The sequence below is a fragment of the Amblyomma americanum genome, chromosome 1, assembly GCF_052857255.1.
Source record: "Amblyomma americanum isolate KBUSLIRL-KWMA chromosome 1, ASM5285725v1, whole genome shotgun sequence".
In the NCBI taxonomy this organism is placed as follows: domain Eukaryota; kingdom Metazoa; phylum Arthropoda; class Arachnida; order Ixodida; family Ixodidae; genus Amblyomma; species Amblyomma americanum.
The window spans coordinates 491,190,584-491,210,404 of NC_135497.1; positions in this window are offsets into that span (position 1 = coordinate 491,190,584).

Below are 19,821 nucleotides of genomic sequence, written 5' to 3' on the forward strand. Positions count from 1 at the left end.
TAGAAGCTGGAGCGATAGTCCTCGGATACCATGTCTTTCTGATTTTGTGAGCAATAAGTCGTGGTTAACGCGGTAAAAAGCTTTACTGAAGTCAAGGTAAATACCAAGCGTCATTAAATTTTTTTCAAAGTTATCCAGTAATATATCTTTCTGAATTAGTAAGGCGGTTTCTGTAGAGTGATTTTGTCTGAAACCATGCTGACTATCTGTTATTAAATTATATTTGCGAGAGAAACTATCCACTCGGATCTTAATTACCTTTTCAAGGCCTTTATAAAAAATTGGCAGTATAGAGACTGGACGATAATTACTCATATTGTTCCTATCTCCTCCTTTGTGTATAACTGTCACTTTCGCGACCTTCATGCTCTGGGGAAAAACGTCTGTTGACAATGCAGTGTTGAAAATATGAGCTGATACAGGTACAATAAGATCCACTACATGTTTAACTGGTCCGATTTTGATGCTATCTGCATCTGTAATGCGGCTTTTTTGATGCTCGGGATACGCGTTTTTACTTCTGAGGTAGAAGTGGGTTGCAAGAATAATGTATTTAAATTCATTTGGATAATTGTGGGGACATCATAATCGTTACTGCCGACTCCTATATCAGTAAAAAGGCTATTAAAGTGGTCTGCGACCTCTTTCTTTTTGAGAACCGTATCGTTTATTGTCAGGCTGTCAATGCGGCTGCACTCATATTTCCTGTTTAACACACTGTTCATCCTTTTCCACAAAATATCGCTTCTTTGTAGACAGGTTTCATGAAATACACGATAGGAATAGTCATGTTTTGCTTTTTTCTTTTCTTTATTTACTTTATTTCGCAAAGCTTTATATTCTATTCATTTATTAATGTTTCTAGATTGGATAAAGCATTGATAAAGTTCATATTTCTTTTTAATTTGCTTAATAAGGTATTTTGTGTTCCATGGCCTGCATGCTCGTTTCGTTTGATGCTGTATCTTTAACGGAAAGGATTCAAAGTAAAGTTTCCGAAAAATGCTCAGGAATTTGTTATAGGAATCATCAGCGGCTGTGAGCTGAAAGATCGCTCCAATCAATCCGGGTCAGTTTCTGTATAAAGCTTTTTAATGTGGCTGGCGAGATATCAGGATATACAATTTTATCTGCTTCTTTTGTCCTACGAACGCTGCGGTGCATTATAAACAAAACTATAGGCATGTGGTCGCTTATGTCCGCACATAATTCTCCCGATAGTATGACTTCTGACGACGCGTTCGTAAGGAACATGTCCAGCAGTGAAGATGTAGATGCAGTGATACGCCTTGGCGATGTAATTACATTGCGCAAATTATTGCATTCAAGGACAGATATAAAGTGTGCCGCTGGTGTTGAATTTTTGAATACGTCGATATTAAAATCACCTTCACAGGTTAGCTCATATCTGTTGTCATTTGCATATGATAAAAGACAATCAAGGAATTCAAAAACGCAGATACGTTACCACTAGGTGGACGGTATACTACCACAAACAAATTCCTACCCGTTGTTATGCAGAGGACCTCGAAATTATCATTTATAACTGAGCATTCTTCTACCTTCTCGCTGTCCCTGAACACTGTCTGTATTGCGATGCCCCCTCCTCGTAGGCCTTGGCGATTTAAGTAGTGATGTTGATAACCGGACAAGACTAGAAAATCAGAATAGTTTGTGTACCATGTTTCGCTCAACATAATGACATCAAACTTGAAGCCACATGATTCTAGCAATACACCTATATTATCGTGGTTTGACGAAACAGATCTGGTATTTAAGTGGAACAATTTGATGCACTTTGCTTGGTTAACCCCAACGAGATTCTTTATATTATCCGGGAGAATACAATCCATGATATCGGCCACTTATACTTTAGGCGATGTATCGGCACAGATCTTGCCGATGTCACTATCGCGAAGAATTTGTACAATCGGTGACGTCTCAGTGCCGCGCTCAAAAATGCTGCCGTTTCGGGTCCAGACAAACTTCCAGTTGTGCTCACGCTTGCGCGCACTAGCCATCCCAAGCAATTTTTTTAATGTCGGGCACAAGTGCTCATTAATGCACACTGGAGAAACGTTTTCATCTGGAGAAACGTTTTCATCTTCACTTGAGAGTCCTAGCGGCTCAGTGGTTAGTCTTTTCTTTCGCGACTTCTCAAGGACGTTGTCTCACTTCTCACGACGTTGAAACCGCACGATGATGTTTGTTTTGTCTTTCTCTTTTGTTTGCACTCTGTGGCACACGTCTACGGCGTCGTTAGATATAGCTTCGCCAATGACGTCACCAATCTTTCTGAGCAGCTCGGCAAGATTTTCATTGGGTTTTTGTTTGATTTCTTTGATTTCCAGATTCCGATTTCTGGAGTACTGTTTTGATTTCAGCAAATTTATCTGGCATTCAGCCAGGTCCTTTTCAAGCGAGAAAACCTTCTGCCGAAGGCATTCGTTTTCTTTCTTAACACTACTGTTTTCTTTTAGAGTAGTCTCTAGGCGTCGGTTTGCATCATCAAGTGTCTTACTCATCTAATTCATGCTAACTTTTATCTCCTCTAGTTCTGTACGTAGTCCCCTTTCCTCTTGTCTAATGTTTCGCTCCAGTGCATCCCTTAGAGCTTTCCACTCCAGTTTCATTTCTTCTTTAAAATCGCTCAGTAGTTTTGCCATTTCTTTAGTAATATTTTTAGGAATACGCTTTCCACACTTTTTGCAAACATGCGTAAAACAGCTAAATGCAACAGTTAAAGGCAGCAGTGACAGCGATGCAGAAAATCCAAGAGAAATAATGCGTACCTAAAAGAACTGTGGACTAACCTACAAGATGCAGTGAACACGAGTAAGGTGTTGCCCTCAGCGTCGCTGTCACTGCTGCCGAATGCGCGACTCGGCGACTCGATGCTGATTTTATAGGTGCTGGATAGGGGGTGTGGCTTTATCGTCGTATTCTTTGCGCCGCTTGCGGCCGGCGCCACGATGGCTGGGTACACGAAGACTGGTGCGTAGTAGTGCAGCGATGACCGGGCAACCGCAGATCCGCGCGTAGTCCAGCAGCGGTTTGCCAGGGAACAGGCACAATGTTGCCCCTTCGCTTGCGTACAGGATGCCTGCAAGGTGCAGTGAACACGAGTAATGTGTTGCCGTCAGCGTCGCTGTCACTGCTGCCGAATGCAGGAGCTTCCGAGCGAAGCGCGACAACCTGCAACTTCACATCAAAAACCTCTCAGCAGACGTGATACCTACCGTCATAGCATTGCAAGAAACTCTGTAATGTCAAGCTTCGAAACTGCACAGTTCTTGAGTCAACCAGCGTGCTGCCACGAACAAGAGTAGCGACACTGGTTCACCATAAATTTACCACAATTGAGCACTCTTTACAGCTTGATGACATAGACGGCCTCCTAGTAGAACTCTTACCCGCACACGCAAGGGCAGCAGCCTCTTCATACTAAACATATATAGCCCGTCAAAAGGCCCTCCAGCACCTCTCATGGCAGCAATGCGCAAGGCACTAACGCTCAGTGCAGACCATCCCATTCTGATAATTGGCGACTTTAACGCCAACCAAACCAGTTGGGGCTACCGTAAAAACTGTCGTAAAGGCACCTCGGTTTGGACTTTCATCCGGAATGAAGGCTTATCCCTGCTCAACGACATAGACCAACCCACAAGAATCGGAACAAGTATTCATCACAACACCAGCCCGGACCTAACCCTCTCAAAACACCTCCCCAACAGTCATTGGACAAACACGCAGCACTCGTTCGGTAGTGATCACTATATACTCAGCACCGATCTGAACCTCACAACCTTAGCCCAGGTTAGAAAACGACGCCTGTAGGCGGTGGACTGGGACAAGTTCCGTCAAATCCGACGAGACGTCCCAGACACCATAACAGACCTGGACACCTGGACACAAACTCTCACAAAGGACGTGGCTGGAGCCACATCCAAATTCCCTGACACCCCAAATGCAGAGACGCCATATAGTCGCTTGCTACACCTTTGGGAAGCGCATGCCAGCCTTCAAAAAAGGCGGCTCGCTCACAAACACAATTGGCCACTCGAGCGGCGCATAGCCGCGCTAGTAAAGGAGATTGAAGCCCATGCAAGCCAACTGGAATACCAGAAATGGCGCAGTTGTGCGATCGTATGAGCGGCAACCTCGGCCTCAAAGACAAGTGGAAATTTTTTCGTTGCTTGCTCAAACCAGGGGGCACGAAAGCAATGCAAAGAAAAAACATCAACCGCATTCTGCACAAGCTCCCTCTACAGGATGACGTCTTGTTAACCGCTCTTAAAGCACAATATCTTACCACAACTCCACCTACCGCGCTCCCTACTTACACCGGCGGCCCCAATCCTACACTATATGAGGACATTTCTACATGCGAAGTTAAAGCCGCCATGCAGAAACTACGCACCACTTCGGCTCCGAAGGCAGAAAATATCAACAACAAGATGCTTAGGAATTTGGACGAGCGCTCCATGCAGACTATAACAGACCTATTCAACAGGTGCTGGCAAGATGGAGCGCTACCAGCCCAATGGACGCACGCCCGCATAACCTTTATTCCGAAACAAGGCAAACCTCTAGATATAAAAAACCTATGCCCAATATCCCTCACATCCTGTCTAGGCATACTGTTCGAACATGTGGTCCTGGAACGCCTACAGAACTATATCGACGATCACGACCTACTCCCCCACACGATGATTGGCTTCCGCAGTCATATGTCTACACAGGACGTTATGCGTGAGATTTTGGAACAGGCCCTCCATTCCCGAAATAGAAAACGCACGCGAGCAATACTAGTTCTGTACCTAACCAAAACCTTTGACTGCCTCAATCACTCCGGAATCCTAGAAGCGCTCTCGGCACTAGGAACCGGCCCGCGCACCTTCAAATCAAATCAAATCAAGTTTATTTCGTATTTACAGTACATGGTTTATGGGGTATATACATCAGGAGGCCCAAAAGTCGACACTGCAAATAGGGCCTCCTATGGCTACATGAACAGAATACATAAACCGGCGCATGCACAACAATTCGAGGTAAAAAAAAAAGGAAGGCAAATAAAGCGACAAAAAGGAAAGAAGTGTACAGCAAATGAATGTTACATAGTGATTGCAAACACAAAAACGTTATTAAACATCTAAGGATTCAAACAAGTGGCGTTTTAACTTTTTTTTGAATTTGTACAATGACATTGGGGTTTTCAGTGAAGGGGGCAAATTATTCCAAGTGGAGATGGTAAAGAACGATGTAGTTTGCTTTCCATAATTAGTCCGTACTTTTGGCAACAATAAATTGTTCGACTAAGCAAAACGCGTGACGTTATTATTTGTAATTATATTTTCAGAACAAAATTAACACATATGTACTTATTGATGACTTTGAAAAGAAAAACCAGGACCTGAAATTTGTGAAGATGTTCAAGGGGCAGGACATGTAGTGAATGGAACAAAGGTGCAGACGGCTGGGTAAAAGAAGAGAAAGTGATGATTCTAAGTGCTTGTTTTTGCATAGAAATGAGTATAGAAAGATGAATTCTGTATGTGCTACCCCATGAAGTGATACCGTAATTAATATGGGAGTGTATGAATGCGTAATAGATTGAAAGCAACGTATCTAGGCTAAAGAACGGCCTTGTTCTAATGAGAGCCCTTATTCCGAAACGAATTTTATTAACAACGGAGGCAACGTGACGATTAAACTTTAGGTTCGAGTCAACTATCACACCTAGAAATGTAGCAGAATGTGTTTGCGGTATTGAAACATTGTTGATAGTGATTGATAAATCTGAAGTAATTTTTCTTTGAGGGGCGTGAAATACCACAAAACTGGTTTTAGACGTATTAATTTTAATACATGTCAACTTTTCTAAGACACCGCACAGCAGAAATCTGCTTCGGAACTCTCTCATCCCCAATCTTCGCACTCGGCAGCAGAGACACCCCGCAAGGGTCAGTCCTCTCGCCGCTTCTCTTCAATATAACACTCATTCCTATGGCCAAGGCGTTAAACGCAGTACATAATCTCTCGCACTCGTTCTTTGCCGATGACATAACACTGTGGACAACCACAAGAAACGCCGGAGCCATAGAAAAACATCGCAGGACGGCGCCGACCTGGTGGCAGCGCATGCTGCAACCGTCGGCCTGGCCTGCTCCCCTACCAAACCCGAGTGACTCATTCTTCGACCACCTAGATGTAGAACGGACCTAGGCCCCCACCTAAAATAAAACTCACGTTGGACGGCACCCCCATCCCAGAAGTGGAAAAGGTCCGAATCCTAAGAATCCTACTCCAGAGCAATGGCAAGAACACTGCATCGATAACCAAACTCACAAACACCGTCCATCAAACCATGCGGCTAATACGACGAATTGCCAACCGACACAGGGGAATGAGAGAACATGACCTCCGTCGCCTAGTTCAAGCATTCGCCGACAGCTGCCATAGTATACTCTGTCCCATATCTCCTCACGAGAGAACAGAAAATCAACGCCCTGATTCGCCAGGCATACAACACAGCACTCTACCTCCCTCGACACACCTCCAACAGACGGCTCTTACTCATGGGCATACATAACACACTAGCCGAGCTTACAGAAGCTCACCGGACGGCACAACTAGAAGGTCTCTCCTCCACCCCTACCGGCCACAGCATCATTAAGAACATAGGTTTTAACCCAACCAACACTCTGCGGCGTACATACCCTACCCCTCGAGCCACCCAAAAGCTTCTAACAGTACATCCACTCCCAAAAACCATGCATCCAGTCCACCACCAAGCTCGACGCGCAGCAAGGGCTCAGGCACTACACAAACCTTATAACCAACACACGGAGGCTGTCTACGTAGATGCCACGGCATACACCACTCAGCCGGCCTTTGTCAATTCCACAATCGGCCACAATCTTTCACCTCTAGCAGCTGCATCGGTTCTAACCCACACCTCGCTTGAAGCCGAAGAAGCGGCAATTGCTCTTGCAATCTCCTCCACCACTGCCACACCCGTATTTAGTGACTCAAAAACAGCGATCAGAAACTTTGCAAAAGGGCGGACGCATGCCGTCGCCCATAATATTCTTAACTCCTCTCAGCCCCCCACTAGGCCCTGTTAGAACGAGGGGTCCTTGAGTGAGCTGTCTCTTTCAGCGCCACAAGTCCCTTCTACGAATGACGTTGTAGGACGTGGTTATGAAGGAAACTGTACAGGGGGTTTATTTTAGATTATATACAAGATTTAGAAACCCATTGGAGGGTGATGGGGGAAGGTCGGAGGATCTGAGATCTGAGGATGATCGAGGATTCCTTCTCATGGCACTCGTCGTCCGGTTTTAAAAGGGTGCGGTCCCTAGGATTCCCCAGGTTCGAAGAGGTCTTCGCCAGTTTGGGCGTGGCCTAACTTGCGCTGTCGTACACACACACACCACTTCACAGAGGGACACGCCCCCGTCACATGTCTCGCCGGAGAGAGAGGGTGCCGCTGGACCATCTCCCCCACCAGAGAGAGCGTTGTCTTCGCGTCCCAACGACAGTTCTCACGCTGTCAAGCCGAACACGTCTTTCTGGAAGTCCGAATGGGCGAGGCGCCAGCGAGCCGGCACAGTTGAGGGGGTGAGTCACTCCTGCTCGGTTTGGCGGTCGCTAACTATCTCCGTAGCAATGTTGTTTACAAACGGCGGCAGAGTCGTCCGTCTCGAATCCAAATACCCAAGCGGGGACAGGCCGTGGGAACGAAGATGCCTATCGCCGCGCAGAGACCGCGGCTGCAGGTGGCCCGAGCCAACTACGCAGCTCAACCAGACAGGCTGTCGCCAGAATCCTTAGAGCTCCTCCGCGGCCCGAAAAATCTCGATTGTCCAGCGTTGACGACCACTGGGCAGGAATAGATGAGATGGCGTCCGTGTTGGTCCCCTGGATTGCAATATCAGCGCCCCCAAAGCAGAACTCAAAGCACCACCGACAAAGTAAAGCGCAGGTAGGACGTTCCAAACAGCAAAGCACTGCCCCACACGCAAGTACTCAGAATTCACCAAAGAATCACAAGGCTTCTTCCATTGACAACAATACACTTTTAAAAAAAATGTGTTTAAATTTGGGTTAATTTTGTGCCGACTGAGCGCGAAACATCCCCTTTTGAAACTGCCACAGCCGGTTTACTCGGAGCAAAGTAAAAAAAAACACTCACACAGCAGGAGATTCTCTAAGTTCTCCCGCTTACATCAGTCTGTTCAAGCCATCAGCATTTCCGTGCAGTTTCCCCTTTTTATAACGCACCGAGAAATTGTACTGTTGGAGAGCCATACTCCATCTGAGCAAGCGACCATTTTTGGGGTACATCTGTCGCAGCCACGTTAAAGGACAATAATCAGTCTCAAATGCAAGCTTTGCTCCGTACAGGTAACACAACTTCTGCGCTGCCCAAACTAAACACGCGCACTTTTTTTCGGAAGCGCTGTACGCTTCCTCTCTACTGGTCAGTTTGCGGCTGATTACAGAACTGGGTGTTCTTCATGGTCGTAGCCAACTTCGCTTAAGACAGCACCCAGCCCTCTATCGCTGGCATCACACTGGATTATAAACTCTTTCCTATAGTCAGGGGTACTGAGCAAGGGTTGGGGGACGAGTGATTCCTTCAGGCTTTTGAAGGCGTTTTTTTTTCATTATCCCAACTTACGTTAGTAGGTGCACCCTTTCGCAAGGCCTTAGTTAAGAGACTAGCCCGCTGTCAGTAGCTAGAAATGTATCGCTGGTAGTACCCAACTAATCCCAAAAGGAAGCGAATGTCCTTTTTCGTCCGTAGGTGCGGAAATGCTGCGATCGGGGCAATCTAACTCGGATGGGCTACTAGTTCCCTGGCCTACAACGTGGCCCAAGTATGTCACCTGAGCACAACCAAATCTATACTTTTCTGCCTTCAGTGTCAGTCCAGCCTGTCGTAAACTGAAAAAACACGGTCTTTAGGTGTTCTAAATGCTCTTACCAGGTTTCCAAAAAAATAGCCACATCGTCTAAATAAGGGAGTGCAAAGCACTGCATGGTCCTTCAGTACGATGTCTTTGAGTTTCGAGAAGCTGTAGGGGGCATTCTTCAACCCGACACTAAGCATTAAGGGTCGAAATGTGCCCGCTGGAGAGATGAAAGCGGCACACCTGCTCGCGCCTTCTGAGTGGGGAACTTGCAAATATCCCCGTACGAGATCGAGGGTGGAAATGAATTTCGCGCTGCTCACCCTTTCGATCCTTTCATCTATGTAGGGAATCGGGTATAGTGGATCCCTGGTAATTGCGTTCAGCTTTCTATAATCCACGCAGGGACGAGTATCTTTCCCTGGGGCCTCGAGAAGAATTAGCTGTGAGGTATGGTCACTTTCCGCTGGCTGTACAACCCCTAACTCCAACATGCGCTGAATTTCCGCGTCCATTATTTCTTTTTGCCCCAGTGATACCCTGTAGGGTTTCGACCGTACCGGCTCATCAGAGGTGAGCTCCATTTCGTGTGTCAGGAGGTGTGTCTTTCCCGGGCGACTGCTAAATAGGTCAGCGAATTCGTTCAGCAACTGCTTTAGCGTGTCGACCTGGGTCCCGCTTAGGAAATCTGCATTTACAGACAGAGCCAGAATATTCGCCACGTTGTCACTAGCGCCCGCACTTCCCTTCCAACCCTGACTCTCGCTGTCCAGCACTTCTGGTTCATTTAGAGTCAGATTGACGATCCCGCTGCGTTCCACGAACGGCTTCATCAGATTGCAGTGATAGATTCTTACCTGCTTTTCCCTGCCTGGAACCCTTAGCGCGTAATTCGTCTCCGAAAATTTTTGCAACAGTTCCACTGGACCATCCCAGTGAACTTCCAGCTTGTTTTTTCTCGATGGCCGGAGGATCATCACGCTATCGCCCGCGGTAAAACCTCGAAGGCGCGCGTTTTTGTCATAATAGACCTTGGCGGCCTCCTGGGCAGCTTTCATATTTCGGTTTGCTGATTCCCTCGTGTTGTTAAGGCGGTCCAGTAGCTGAAGCACGTACTCAACCACGTCTGGTTCTCTCCTGTCCATTAACACATTTCTCTCAGCATTCGGAGGGGAGAGCGGAGGGTTCTTCCGTACACGAGTTCTGCTGGCGTAAACCCCGTAGCTTCGTGGGGTACTGTTCGTAAAGCGAAAAGTGTGGCCTGCAGACAATCCGCCCAGTCTGCTTTATGCTCATAACAAAGAGCACGTAGCACCCGCTTCAGCACCGAATGCCATTTCTCTACACTTTTGGACTGCGTATGATACACCGAGCTGTGTAACAGTTTTATTCCGCATCTTTCTAGGAATGTGGTCGTCAAGGCGCTTGTAAAGACCGTCGCCTGATCGGCTTGGTTTTCGGCCGGAAATCCTATTCCAGCGAACACAGACAAAAGATCGTCAACTATTTCTGTGGAGCTCAAGTCCTTCAATAGATTTGCTTTGGGAAATTTTGTGACGGGACATATCATATTAAGCAAGTACTTATAGCCTGATTTCGTTTTAGGCAAAGGGCCTACTGTGTCTATTACAAGCAGGCGGAAGGCTTCCGATATCAATGGAACAATTTTCAGTGGAGGCTTCCATGTCTCTCCCGGCTTGCCCACGCGCTGGCACGCATCGCATGATTTTACGTAGCGTTCGGCATCTTTGAAACAACCCGGCCAATATTATTGCATTAATAGCCGCTCCTTTGTTTCATTGATTCCCAGATGTCCTGCCCAGCCATTTCCGTGGCAGAGAGTCAGAATGTCCGCTCTGTATTTTTCAGGCATGACCAGCTGCTCAAATGTTTTGCCTTTTCGGTCCTGGTTGTGTCGGTATAGTAATCCTCCCTTTCTCATGCATCGTTATGTTGCGTCTCGCGATTCCCTTTTTAGCTGTAAGGTGCAGTCTTTGCAAAGTGAGATCCTGCTTCTGTTCTCTTATTAGGGACTCCCTGTTCACCTGCAGAAGGCGATCAAAACTACGCGATGTTGGAGATAAAACGGATCCTTCAGCGTTTTCTGCCTCCTCTACCGACTTAGTGGTTGAAGTCCCTGGTCGCTAATCTGCTCGGTGAGCTGTCTGGCTTTCATTCCTCGTTGGTTCCCTTCCCTCCTCATTTGTTTGCAACGATATGCTGGCTGGTGCGTCTCTGGCTACCTGAGGTTCGGGTATCTGACTTAGCTGAGATGCGAGCTGACGAGTTTTCAACCTTGTCAAAGCTTGTATCACCCCACTTCCGAGCTTCTGGCCTCTGTCGCGTAGCAATTGGTCTGATCGATTCGAGAAGAGGTAAGGATATTGAAGGGACACGTTCTTCGAAACTGCGGACTCAGTGATTAGCTCTCCAAACGGTCACAAATTTTCACTCTAGCTATGGGAAGGCATACACTGTGTTCTTCTACTGCCTGTTTTCTCCACGAGACTTCTCCCGTAAAATCGTCCGCGGAAACATAAGACAGATGGACAACATTCATCGTCGTGGCGCTATCACGAAGCACCCTGCACGGTTTCCCGTTAACGTGCAGCTCGTGCAGGTATGGCTTAAGGAGCTCTAGATTCTCGGCGTTATCCTCGACGCACGAGAACACGAAACGTTGCTTTGTACACTTGGCTGCAAAGTGCCCGACACCATTGTAGTTGTAGCAACGAAATAGCCTACTAGCCTCAAATTTTTTTTTCGCGGCTTTGCTCCCTGTCTGTTAGCCTGTTCTTCACGCTTTTCTGGCGCTACCTTAATTGCCTCCGATGGCTCCGAACTTCTAGCACTTCGCGTCTTTCTCCTAGACCCTTAATCTCGCATCGCGTTTCGAGCGTGTGACGCACCCTCTTCAGTGCTCAACTTTCTGCGCGAAACGTAGTCCTCTGCTAGCTCAGCGGCCCTTTCAACTGTGTCGACTTTTCCCCTGTCTTGAACCCACAGTTTCACCACCTGGAGAATGCTTCGGTAAAATTGCTCAAGGCAAAAACACTCGATGATTTTGTCTCGGCTTTCATAAACCTCGGCTCCTTTTCGCCACTCTAGTAGATTCGTCTTTAGGCCATACGCGAAATCCGGATAGCCCTCGCTATAGTTTTTCATTGTGCTCCTTAAGCGCTGTCGGAAAGCTTCGGCTGACAGCCGGCACCTTTTTAGCAGGCTGGCTTTAAAATTTTCGTAGTCAGCTGCGTCTTGAGTGCTAATTCGTCTCGCTATGACTTCAGCTACTTCACATGGCAAGAGTGTCAGAAGCCGTTGCGGCAATGCACTGCGAGAAAACTTCTCCCTTTCGCAAGTTCTCTCAATGTTTCCCAAGTACAATCCTATGTCCCTTACACTTTCATAGGGCTGCATGGATCTGTTCATTCTATATGACTGTACATCGCTTGCTCTCTCAGGAGACCCGGCTGTCGTGCTGTCGCCTTTTTCAATTTTCGCTTTCAAGCTGCAATCGCTTTAGATTTCTTTCTTCTTTTTCAGCTTCCCACTTTTGCCGTTCTTTCTCTTTTTCCCATCCCGCTTCCCTTTTTCTTTTTTCCTCCTGTACCAAATTCCGCGTATCTACCAGCTGATCGTCATCTACGTGTTTTTCAATTGTCTTGTATATTTCAAGTTTTGTAAATTTTCCCTGTACTTCTTATTACAGTTCCTCGCATAACAACAGCAAGTCCGACTTTGACAATTTTATAAGGTCCATGTCAACGCTTTCTCCGCTTTGGCAATGCTATCTGCAAAATGTCGTGAGATTACTCTTTCTCAATTGACATTCACTTCCAAGTGGTTCTAGATTCTTCTCTCAAAATCTGAAGGCTAGCGAATTCTATAGCAAAATGCCGAAACGCTTACCTGTTGAGAAAGCATGATGTCGCACGCTTCATCCCAGCTGCTGCCAACCAGTTGTTAGAGATGAGGGGTCCTTGAGTGAGCTGACTCTTTCAGCGCCACAGGTCCCTTCTACGAATGACGTTGTCGGACTTGGATATGAAGGAAACTCTACAGGGGGTTATTTTACATTATTTACAAGATTTAGGAACCCATTGGAGGGTGGTGGGGGAAGGTCGGAGGATCTGAGAATATCTGAGGATGATCGAGGATTGCTTCTCATGGCACTCGTCGTCCGGTTTAAAAAGGGTCCGGTCCCTAGGATTCCCCAGGTTCGAGGAGGTCTTCGCCAAGTTGGGCGTGGCCTAATTTGCGCTGTCGTACACACACACACACCACTTCACATAGGGACACGCCTCCGTCACATGTCTCGCCGGAGAAAGAGGGTGCCGTTGGACCAGAGCGCTGTCTTCGCGTCCAAATGACAGTTCTCGCGCTGTCATCCCGAACACGTCTTCCGGGAAGTCCGAAAGGGCGATGTGCCAGCGAGCCGGCAGAGTTGAAGGGGTGAGCCACTCCTGCTCAGTTTGGCGGTCGCTAACTGCCTCCGAGCAATGTTGTTTACAAAGGGCGGCAGAATCGTCCGTCTCGAATCCAATAACCCAAGCGGGGACAGGCCGTGGGAACGAATGTGCCTATTGCCGAGCAGAGACCTCGGCTGCAGGCGTCCCGAGCCGACTACGCAGCTGAACCAGACGGGCTGTTGCCAGAATCCTTAAAGCCCATTCAACTCATATGGATCCCCGCGCATGCGGGCCATCCAGGCAATGAGGCCGCCTATGACACCGCTCGAGCGTAAATGTCGTCAACCGAGCAGGGCAAGCCGCCGAGCCAGGGAGCGCCCGTGACCGAATGATCACATACGACGAAATTTCGCTCCACTACAAAGAGCAGCGACTCCAATATCCTCCGCCTCACAAATCACTCACTAAATTAGAGCAGGTGATGTGTCGCCAGCTATAATCTCGCATTTTTTCTCCCCCGCCCTTTTAGAACTAATGCACCCAGGGCTGTTCTCTCGAGAGTGCACCCTATGCGGAGCCCCAAGAGCTGATTTCCATCACATACTATACATACGCTCTGAGTTCCAGCCGCCATCAGAGTGGCATCTCACTGACCTCGAGCGATGGGAGGTCGCGGTGTCCAGGTACGACCAAGCTGTCCAAAAGCAGCTGGTGGGCTGGGCTTTGGAAGTTGCCGGACGTCACCGAGTGGCGGCCACTTCACGCGACCAAGAGCCAACCCAATAATACTTTAAGATATGGCTCAATATTCATTAAAGTTTACCACCACCACCTTCGCGCAGACCAAGAAATAAACATCAGGTGGAAAGGTATTCAATGTTTCTCGTTATTTGCTCTCTTATCGCAAGAAAGGAGTTCTCAGTTGAATTATTTTTATCTTTCTCTAAAACCGTATTGCGAAGGTGATATTATATTGTTTGCGTAAATATTTCCTGAGACAATAATTAGCTGAAAATGCAGAAACCTTAGGAAATGCTAATAGCAAATAATATAGGAAACTTAGTTAATTCATAATACCGTCACTCTCTCTCTTGCGTAGTGAAATTACTTTCGACAGGTTAGTTCAATGCCTCCTAAAGAATATGCCTGAACCTTCAGGGTTTTTTCTGCCCGCCGTAGAGCGCGTCCTCCGTATGACTGTGCTGTCAGAAGACCCCTAGCAGACAACACACAGGCAGCACATAATGTTCTTATGAATGCTGTTGCAGCAAAAAGTATGCCTTCTGGTGCGCTGTTTCTAATATTATTTTTGTGGTGTGCTCAGTGTTACCGTTTGAAAAGTGACGCTTCAATGACCGCAGTTTCTGGAGGGAGTAGCGAGCGAAACTGCATTGCTGTTGCTTTCCGCTTTGCATGTCCAGCCAGCGAAACAAGAAGCCTGGCGTTTCGTTCCATGAAATTCCTGGCGACTTAGAGCTCCAGGAAAGACTGCTCAACGTAATTAGAGGGAAAAAAAACTGGCAGCCAAGCACGCCATCAAATTATTCTGCAGTTTGTAGCCTTCATTTCCAGCCAAGGAAATGCTACTTTAGACTGTTTGCCTGCCCATCAATACAAGGGTGGACTCTTTTGCCCAACGTCAGCACTCCTAAGACTTTTACATGGCCTCAAGAATTTCGTCGATATCATGCTGAAAGACCGAACGCATCTTCAAAGGCCACTGGACACATGCTTGCTCTACAACTAGTGTGAATAAAATCGCGGGTTTGCCTGTCCTGACCTGTGAGAGCAAGGATAGCGGCCACAGGGAAGCACTACTGTGTATTATATTCAAGAAATTCATCAAATCGTTGCTCACAAACCATGCACTTGACATAACAGAGAAGAGCAGAGTTGCAAAGATGTACAAAAAGAAACCTCTTTTTCGAAAATTCTTCAAACTGCAGTAAGAAACTATTTCCGCCGCCTTCATCGCACCGACGAATGCCATTTTTCCTTGTAAGTGCGCACGTGTCTGTGCCTTCAAGCGCAGTTTTTTTTTAATATTCACAAGTCGCTCGCCCCGTCTGATATTCCCCTTGTTCCAGTTCTCATTTGATCAACGCACGTACGTGCTTGTCATTTGGAGAAATCCGGTAAGTCAGGCATGCTGTGTTACTCCCAAAGTCACTGTGCGCGTGTGCATCACGCAGGAACCTAGTAAACTGTGTTTCTTGCGGAAATAATAGAGAAGAAAGGCATAGATTTATCGGAAATTTTCAACGTTAGTCAAGGAGGTACCGTTCGGCGAAAGCTCGTCGGAAAAATGACCATAAACAGCGCAGGCTGGGCCTTTCAAGATCTGCTTCACCCGATATAAATATTCGTTGCTATACTCCGCAGCAAGATTGTAACAAACGCGCGATTCGCAATGTTCTAAGAACATTAAATATGATGGATGTGCCCCTGCGGGCCAACGACTCCCCTGGCAGGTTACCGCGACGTCTCCAGGTTCCATTCATTGAGCGCCATGCAGTCCTCCTCTTGCACGGGTCACCTGGCTACTGTTGAGAGCTCAGATAATTCCGGACTTCCTCGTGTCCTTATTTTATCTCATGAATTATTTTTCCTTTTTGTTGGTCAGAAGTAGTTATTGATTTCTTGCCATTTGCAGCAGTGCAATATACAACAATGCAGCATGCGGTGCAAATACTTATTTTGCGGCATTTCTAGCCGCTTCAATAGCTTGTTGCAATATGGATGTTTCGAACATGTTCTTTTTGTTCTAACCCGTCCAAAAGTTACTGATTATGCGGCAGACAATAGGCCCTAACGGCATGATGGAATGGCGTGCAGAGCGCACTTTATTATTTCGAAATCGAAACTGATGATCCTCTTTCAGTATTATGTGGAAGTAAGCTCAGACTTCTTAAGCATTTGCTGCTCTCTGAGACCTCCAAAAACATATTTTTTGTCAATAACAAATTAAAAGTTGTAGCTCAAAGCCCGAAAAAAGGTTGAAACACATGATCGGGAGCCGCGCATCACAGTCTCCCAGCCATTCAAACTGAAATTGAGGGTCATCTTTTAGCGCCGCCTAGCGGCGAGTCTGCGCAATGTGCGGGCGATCTCGGGGCCTATTGAAATCGAGGAGACGCTTCAGGCATGTTCTTCAGGAGACATTGGTTACTTTATACGGGAGGACTCCAGCAGAAAATGTGAGATTTTTTATATAGGGGGCTTAGACAGGGCTAATTATTAGACGTTCGTTTTAAAGGCGCAACTCCAATGTTATTTCGTCCAGTCACTACAATACTTTTCAAATATGTTATAGGTTCAACAATTTCCTCCGAACTTACGCCATTTAGTACACACCAATTAGTATTAATTAGGTGAAACAGTTATTGCTTACCTAGCCACCCACTACGAAAAAACGTACCCGTCTCTGGTAGTTCCACAAAATTACCGCCATCATTCTTGGTATGCATTTGTCATACATTGTCGTGGCCGCGTTTATGCAACTTCATTCTTTTAACCCACATATGTCTAACCTCTCACACGTTGTACGCCGCTTTTTTGTGCACTAATTCGAAGCGTTTATCGTACAAACCCTTCCGTCCGTTAGCGCAGGGTCAAGATAGTCTAAACGTGTTCCTTGCAACGGTTGTGGTGTGTGCGTTCGGAAAGATCCGCCAGTCTTCTCTGCACGCCATTCTTTAAATCAAGTCCATCGACTTCGGTGTAATTCTGCAAATAAAACGGAAAAAGTTTTGCTAGTTGTCATAAGGAAACAACGCGCATGAAGAGAACTGAAATTTTAAAGTCGATATGAAATGTCTGAAGCTTTATTGCACGTGACAGGTAGCGAATTCACCTAGAATCTAATTTTGTAGTGTGGCTCCAAAGTCGGTGCTGAGATCATGTTTCCAGCAAAAGAATAATGCTCTACTGAGAAGTGAAACACACATTTCATAAGATGTATATATATATATATATATATATATATATATATATATATATATATTGTTAACCCGCTCCTCTCTAAAGAGTCATGGCGCTATGGAGTAGGATAGATTAAAAAGAGAGATAAAAGCGAATAGCTGAAGCATGGCTACACTGACAATGCCCTTATTTATTTCATCAGCAAAATTTGAGTGCTATTTAGTGTGCCCTAACTTATAACCCTAATATATGTCAAATAACACGAAATGAGCGTCTGAAGTCTCACTCAGGCCCGTCTAGCAGGATCGGAGCGGCGCAAAGTCCAAAAAATAGCCACATTACGCAGAGGGATGGATTGAGGGCGTGTCCGGTGTATGAAAATTAGAATAAGAAGGAACATAAATGACACAGATATTCCTAATTGCTCAACCGCAGGGATATATTAAATTGTAAGTCAACTGATTATTCATATTGCAACGAGCATCAAGAAAACGGTAAAAGTATTGGAAGCAGTCAACAAATAAATAAAATTCTAAGAGTTGACGACGCAGTAGAATGAATTTGATTCATAAAGGGAGAGGAGACAAGACGAGATGTTATCGTAAACGGCATTATTCTTTAAAACTTTTACCGATTACGATAACATCTGTTAACTTCAGGCTATCAATCCGGGAGGTAAAATTAATAATGCAGGCAGGGACTGAAAGAATAAGATGCTCTTACAACTTTATAACTGGTTAAGAAGTGCTACAGGCTTGCATGATCGCCTGTTCGTGCTTGCCTATTGCATGGAATTGGCCAGTACAGAAAACAGGCCCTTGTGTTTAGCCCTCCTAGACATAAGCGGTCTGTACGACAACGTAAATAGTTGAAGAAAACTCAGGAATGAGGAAATCGGTTACCGGTTATAATCGGTTATTTCGTCAAAAAGTATCGCGAGATATCAAAGTTTAATTATCATGGGATGAGAAGTACTGAATTGAATTTTATTTATGAACATTTTTACAGAGCCGTTTCGAAACACCTGCATTTCTAGATTAAAGCTAGCTGGCATCCATTCTATTCATATCAAGTGAAATTATGTGGAGGCATAAGAACAAACTATATAGAATGCACATGATGAATATATAGTCGTGCTTCGTTAATACGACCCCCGTTGATATTTACAAATCGAATTATACAGTTTTTATGGGCACCAAAGATTTTCAGTATATTTACGCCTCCTTAATATGAAAACTCGCTGTCCAGATAATGGACAAAGTGAAAATGCACAAAGCGCTTTGTTACACGTGTATTTTTGTCCCGTTAATATGAACAGCGATGAGACCAAAATCCCGAGTGCCCTCTTCCAGTTGTTCCGCCCCTTATAATTTGAGTCCAGAATACCAGCGAAAGGAAGGCTAATGTGCAAATGCCTTAGTAGTTGCCTTTTTGTGTGCATGCTTTCAGGAATCACAGTGGTAAGGTGCCAGGTCAGTGCACCTTAGTGTTTGTCACATTAGATGACTGTTTGCGAGAAAAAAATTATTTGTATGCTGAGCTGAAATCCACATTCAGAATTTGTCGGGTGAGGGAGTACAGTGTCTGGGATGTGAACAGTAGCGGTAGGAGATACTTGATCACATCAGCATGCACTATCATCCGTCTCATTGAACACTAGGAGCTTCAAACATGCTTCAATCTGAACTGTTTAATTTTCAAAATAATTGCGACCAGAATAATAGACCTGAGCTCTTAAGATTACCCAATTTTCATTTCACTGCCCGCCACTGTTCTTAGAAAGAGTCTTTTATCATAAATGATTTTTCAAAATATTTGTTTTTGCTTTTTTAATGATTCGTTATTCAAGACGACTCGCTTTATATACGCTTTTGATCGCAACCAAAGTGTCCAAATTAACGAGGCACAAATGTAGATGAAAATACGAGGTCTCTGCACAATCCGACTTAGAAAAAAAAACAAATTGAACAGAAAATACTCTCAGGACTATGATTTATATTATTTTTAACAGGACTGGAAAATTACTGCTTTGCTTCACGTGATCTGTAAGGGGATTCGACAGCTTCGTTCCCACCTGAGCTGTGGTCCTCTCTCGGTAGACATTTTTCGCTTTCGGAAGAAGGAAATATCCATGCGTAGACCTACGAGTGCGATATGATGGCAGAGTGTAAATGGATGAGTGTAACGGGTAATTGTATACAAGACATGCATGTACCGTCATCAGAGTTATGTATTCAATAAATGATTTTGGTGGTACAATACTCATGTGTTTAAAGAGATGAGCAGTGTGCGCGTTTTAGTTAGACTGTGTGATAAACCGAATTGCCCTTATTTGCAACACACTGAGCGCCTCCAAATAAGACTGGTAGGTGTGACTCGAGCATTCATTGGAATATAAAAATTGGCTTTTGAAAATAGTAAAATAAATAATTCTGAGTGTGTTTTGTGAATGTTCTCACGGCATTTATACAGTACAAAATACGCTGCGGCCAACTTTTTGAAAGTTCAGAAGAGCAAGGTTCCGGGCTAGTTGGTAATGCATTTAAGGGAAGAAACAGCGCAACGAAACACGG